General features: G+C 48.8%; 1 protein-coding gene across 1 annotated transcript in view; it reads left to right on the top strand.

The window, feature by feature from the left end:
- The window catches only part of TBX15 (T-box 15), a 162,755-nt gene that overhangs the window by 71,216 nt on the left and 86,871 nt on the right, over positions 1-4,668 (top strand). The window lies entirely within an intron of this gene.

Here is a 4,668-nt window from a genome sequence, read left to right as displayed (position 1 = left end):
CTTTCCCTCTCTCTCTCTCATTCTCTCTCTGTATTTTAGCTCCAGATAGTTTTTATGCTGTTGGTTTTAACTAGCCAGAGCCAGATGTACTTAGTCCTCTCCAGGACTTGAGCTTGGGGGTACCAATTTCACTGGGTTTTGCAATAGAACTGGCTGTGCAGTGCTAATTGATTGACAGCTAGCTGTGCAATGAGCTGATTGCCTGGCAGCCAGCTGTGCACAGTTCTGATTGGATGTCAGCAATCATTCTTCCACCCACCTTTCCTGAGCAGTTAATGTGACCATAAACATGTGGCACTTTTTTAAATAAAAGGAACAATCTATAAAAATATTGCAAATTGCTTTGGGGTGTGTGTGTGAGAGAAGGAACAGTCATAAGCCAATTGGTGCTGTTCAAAACCAGCCACCAGCCAATTAGAGCTACAAATAGCTGCCTTGGCAGAAAAATTTACAAGCTAGCAAAAGTTGGTGGAAGCTTCTTTTGTCAAGCAAATTGAAAAAATTATTACTTACTGGAGTATCTGGTTGTTTTTTTTAAAAGTATTATCTTATTTACTTGAGTTACTGAGACAGCAACATTCCAAACATTTCCACCAAGGTGTGGGTTATCAAGGCTCACACTGGCATTAGTCTAAATGAGAGAGTGAACTCAAACGAACTCTGTGATTCTAGAATTACCTGTTCTTCTGTCCCTTCTCCATCTCAATGGGAGGCTCTTTCCATTTCCGGTGCAGGGGATGGAATAAATTGGGACAACAGGCTCAAACTGGTGGTGCCAAAATGTTACCAAAGTAGTGAACAATCCAATATCTGTCCCTTCCGTTTGCCCATCTTGGAAAATGGTACCTCAAAATGGGATAGTCAGAATACAAATTAGAAGGGAATTGACAGTGTATGTGTGTGTGTGTGTGTAAGGGGGGGGGCTGTGTTCTGTGTGCATGAGAATTTTGAACCAGTTTGGGCTGCTATAGATTAGTAGGAAGTCTCCTCCCGTATCCTATCCCAGCTGATGGTTTTATGGAAAAAAGGGGCTCCTTTCAAGACTTTCAGTGTCTGGCAACTAAAGGTTGTCATAAACCAAAAATTAAAAAATAAAGATGATGGCAATGTCTTTGGAGATCTGAAGAATTACTAAAAGGCCCCACTACTGTTAAACTAGTTGCACACTCCAACTTGTTTCCATTTGAATCCCAATTACTTTCATTTTTTTCTAAGTAATCAGCACCTTGGACAGAGAAATGATTCAAGAAGAGCGCACCAACTGGGCTGTAATAGTATTCAGGGATTGAAAGGAAAGTTGGGGGCAATGGACTCGTTCCGCCTTCTCCCCCATTATTAGTTATTCTGGTGCATTGAAACGAACATTCAGCCCATTTTCTCCTCTCCTTCTGGCTATGCAAAAGTCTGCACACACCCTTCACGACTCTACTCCTGCTGGCAGATAGGTCAGATGGGATAAGAGAAAGCGAATATTTAGAGGCAGCAATCCATGCCAGCAGAAGAGCAATATCCACATCTGACATTACGCCTGGTGAAGAACTGTGGGATTCCTTCTTTGCTTGGCAGATCACAGGGAGAGGCCAAGGAATAGATGCTGGTCAACGGGAAAGGTGGGCTGGAAATAGTTGAATGAATACATAACTATTAGAGGCGCCATTTTTGAAGTCGGCTCCTCCAGCTTCTAAAAACAATGTACATGGGAGAAAAAGATAATTCATCTGATTAGTCTATATCAAATACGAAGGCCTCCTATAGTTAGACGTTGGGTCCATCTAGCTCAATGTTGCTTAGTCTTGCTTGATGGTGGATCTCCAGGGGTTCAGGGAGACAGCAGACTCTACCGACCTCTGTTACCTAAGACCCTTTAACCAGAAATGGAAGGGATTGAACCCAGGACCTCCTGATGCGAAACACATGCTGTGCCACTGAGAGCCTCTCCCCCCTTCTTGAGGCAAGTAAAGAATATTAATAGAGAATGACTCACCCAAGGTCACCCAGCAAGCTTCATGGCAGAATGAGCGTTAGAAGGTCATCCAATAATGATAGATTCCTGGAGAGGGGTTTTGTTCCATTCATAATGTAAGAGTTCATCCCCTCTCTCCCTAGTGTCTGTCTGACTCTCGAAGGGAGAGGTTTTATGTACATGCGTGCCATCAAATTGCAACCCACTTATGGCACCCCAGCAAAGGGCTTTGCAGCCAACTGAGAAGCTGAGGTGGTTTGCCTTTGCCTGCCTCTGCATAATAACCACGCTGGAGTTCCTTGGCGGTCTTCCACCCAAGTGCTAACCAGGGCTGACCCTGCTTAGCTTCCAAGATCCAATGAAGAAGAAGAGGAGGAGGAGGAGGAGATTTGTTTTATGCCCCGCCTTTCACTTGGAGTCTCAGAGTGGCTTACAATCCCTTTCCCTTTCCCTCCCCACAATAGACACCCTGTGAGGTAGGTGGGGGCTGAGAGAGCTCTTTTGAGGACTGCTCTTGAGAGAACAGCTGAGAGAACTTGTGACTGGCCCAAGGTCACACCAGCAGCTGCATGTGGAGAAGTGAGGAATCAAACCCGGCTCTCCCGGATTAGAGTCTGGGCTCCTAACTACTACACCAAACTGGCTCTCTTGTTTGAGATTTGGGCTATACCATCCCGCCTTCCCTCTGGGACAGGGTTTAAATAGATTTGTTTTCAAAGGCCTTGCAGGGACTCTCAGCAGACCTGGCATTATGATGCTCCTTGGGGCCCTGTTGAGCTGAGCGGATGCATCTTTTGATGTGGGGAGTGAGATACACATTTCTGGCATCGCTCAGCATGGCCCCCAACCAGCAGAGCACTACCAGAGCTGGACGGAGACGTCTGTGTTTCGGATTTGTGCCTCGAGGAAATGCGGTGCGCTGAGCACAGATACTTTGGAATGTAGTGACGTGCATGGTGTGTGCACAAGGAGCATAGCCATTGTCCCGAGCAGACGCAGCTGCACAGCACACGGCCCTGAGGAAAGCCACCCCTTTGGGCTGCGTGAAGGTCACCCGGTCTGAGCCTGAAAACCTTAACCAATCGACTCCTATGGCAAGTCTCCCATTACTTCACTTATGGTCCAGATTTCACACTCATTTTCCGGCCTTTGCATCTGACTCTAGCTGGTTCCATGGTCCCCCTTTGGAGATTTGCGCCAGTCTTCAGAAGTCTCCCGGGGTGCTAGGGAGCAGTGATCCCAGGCCTTAAAACAGCTGGCTATTCTCAATGACACTGCCTTCTTGCATCTGGTTGCTTTTCCCGCATCCACAGCCCTCAGAGCACTTTGGAAGCTCATCAGCTTTCCAGCAGAGCATGTAGGACGGATCTGAGGGACCTCTTGCCCTGTCAACACAGTGTGAAATCAAGAACTTTCAGGGCACAGTCTTGGAACAGCTGAAGAGCAGTTGGAAGAAGTCGTTCTTGCATAGCAATGAAAGAGGAATGCACAAAATCCAGTTTGATTTGTTGAAAAATATTTTGTGTAAAATTAGCTCCAGGGGGCAAGGGCTGAAACCCAGGGGATGAGCCATACTAGACGTGTGTGCCCTTGTTTGTGTGCAGTTTGTGAACAATTCTGCATTCCCGTCCCCATCTTTTCGACCATTTTTAGTGGGCTGTGAAATGAGGGGAAGGTGGTTGCCTATTCAGAGTGAGGGCAAGAAGCATTGCCCTCTCTCTGATTTGGCTTTGTGAGGTCATCATATGACCAAATCCAATTGGCTACATACTATCAGCAGGGAGCCTGTTTGGATTATACTATCATATCGCCTACGTGGTCCCTACTTGGTTGGGATAACCTCAAGAAGAGACCTGTAATGTATTCAGCCTGACATGCCCGGACTTGCCCGGGCTGGCCAGGCACAATTCATCAGTAGCTTCAGTCGAAAGACAAAGGATCCGAAGGATCCTAGCCGGCCCAATCAAAAGGGCTAGCTTCCCAGCCGGGGGACCAATGGTCGCCCGGTTACTGTAAATAGCCTATCGGGAGTAGGGGGTGTGTTTAGGTGTACTTGGTGGCGGGTTTTCTGAACGCATATAAACCGGCCTGCGAGCTGGTCAGTTGTCTTTGTCCTGAATTAAATAAAGGTATGCTTAGCTGAAATCACTCTCCGTCTGCATACTTTTCACTGGTGACGAGGTTGGGATCCACGACCCCATGAACAAAGACCCGGACGCCAACATGAGCACCGCACCGAGCCCTGACGCCGAGACCTCCGGGGACCGCGCCGCTTCGCATCCCAGCTCTCCGGCAACTGCTCATCGCTCCGCTCCCGGCTTTTTTCACTGGTGACGAGGTTGGGATCCACGACCCCATGAACAAAGACCCGGACGCCAACATGAGCACCGCACCGAGCCCTGACGCCGAGACCTCCGGGGACCGCGCCGCTTCGCATCCCAGCTCTCCGGCAACTGCTCATCGCTCCGCTCCCGGCTCCGCTTCGCACCCTGCTGACCCCGAGAGCAGCAGCGCCCTTCTCAACGCTCCCGACGCCGACGCCATCCCAGGGGCCACCCAATGCTACTTCAGCTGCCAGAAAATTACGGACAACGGGATGAAGAAGGACCACTTCCTCCAGCTGTGCAGCATGAGTACAGTCCTCCTCCTAAAGGACCTCATCGCCCCAAAGAAGACCGCAGAGGAGCCCTACACGGTGCTGATCC

Source organism: Gekko japonicus, unplaced genomic scaffold, assembly GCF_001447785.1.
Source record: "Gekko japonicus isolate JY-2015 unplaced genomic scaffold, Gekko_japonicus_V1.1 scaffold2305, whole genome shotgun sequence".
Classification (NCBI taxonomy): domain Eukaryota; kingdom Metazoa; phylum Chordata; class Lepidosauria; order Squamata; family Gekkonidae; genus Gekko; species Gekko japonicus.
The sequence above is the reverse complement of the archived record's forward strand: the minus strand, read 5'-3'. Positions and strand labels throughout refer to the sequence as shown.